This window comes from Pectinophora gossypiella, chromosome 21, assembly GCF_024362695.1.
Source record: "Pectinophora gossypiella chromosome 21, ilPecGoss1.1, whole genome shotgun sequence".
In the NCBI taxonomy this organism is placed as follows: Eukaryota; Metazoa; Arthropoda; class Insecta; order Lepidoptera; family Gelechiidae; genus Pectinophora; species Pectinophora gossypiella.
The window spans coordinates 73667-74861 of record NC_065424.1 but is presented as its reverse complement, the minus strand read 5'-3'; positions in this window follow the sequence as shown (position 1 = coordinate 74861).

Here is a 1195-nt window from a genome sequence, read left to right as displayed (position 1 = left end):
TAAAAAATGTTGGGACAATTTAAAAACCAGAAGAAAACAATTTCTAGCACAAGAAAAAAGGTAAAATATCATATACTTTCTTTATTTACTTACTATTGTTACAAAACATAGTACAATGCTGTAAGTAATGTTATTTTTAAGCTTTTTTTTTTTTCGAAAATATTCTGTACTTACTGATTTCATTTGAATTTGGAAGGGAATGCATGAGGACCGGAGGTGGGTTGTATGCAGCTAGTTAGTTCCTCAAGGCTCCCAGGAGGCTATTCATGCTGCTCTTTTGGATGCCACAAATATAGAGCTACAAGGCGTGTTGGATAGTGATAGTGGCGAGTTATCAGGATATACACATTACATACCTTATTCCACTTACTAAATAGTTTTTATTGATATCTCTTTTCTTTGTTCAGTTGAAAGTTAATAGAATTTCAACAGTACCCGATCTCCCTTCACCTGCAGCCCGTGCAGATCCAGCCCCTGCAGCACCCGCTAATACCTCACCTGGCGAAGGACCATCCCAAATACAAAGTAATAGCTAAGCTATATTTGATGCCATTTCTACCACAATAAACAACATACTTTTTTGCAGAATACATTATGTTTTGCCTTTCTTGCAGGACCTATTCTTGTGGAAGTTGATATTGAAATTATGGATATTCCATATCGTCCATCAGCCGGGTCTCGTCTCTCCGATTATGAACCACCTTCTGTAATTCAAGGTATTTTCTTAGATATTTTCTTAAGTTGATTATGTAGTACATATAAATAAACAAAGCTATAAGCTTGATAATTATTACAAGTAATCTAAATCAGTGTGAAGATTTTAAGAAAGAGGTGTGTTTCATGAACACTTTACTTATGTAACCTTATAGTAACATATTTTGAATTGTTTATTTGTAAAGCCTGTTCCTGTGGCACAAGTAGAGCTACCTCGTCGATCATCAACTGGATTGAGAGAACATGATTATGGAGCACCTTCCCAAACTCAAGTTATTATAGCAATATTGCTGAACCAAATTTTCTTTATAATTTATAATGTATTATTGGTAACAAATTCCTAGAAACTCCATGCTGATATTGCGCGACCCAACTCCGTCGATAAAAGTTTTTAGATTCTTTCTTATATTTTGTTTATATTCACATTTGCGAATGTGATGGCCATCTACCAGCACTAGCCAGTTAAACGTATTCACTTCGG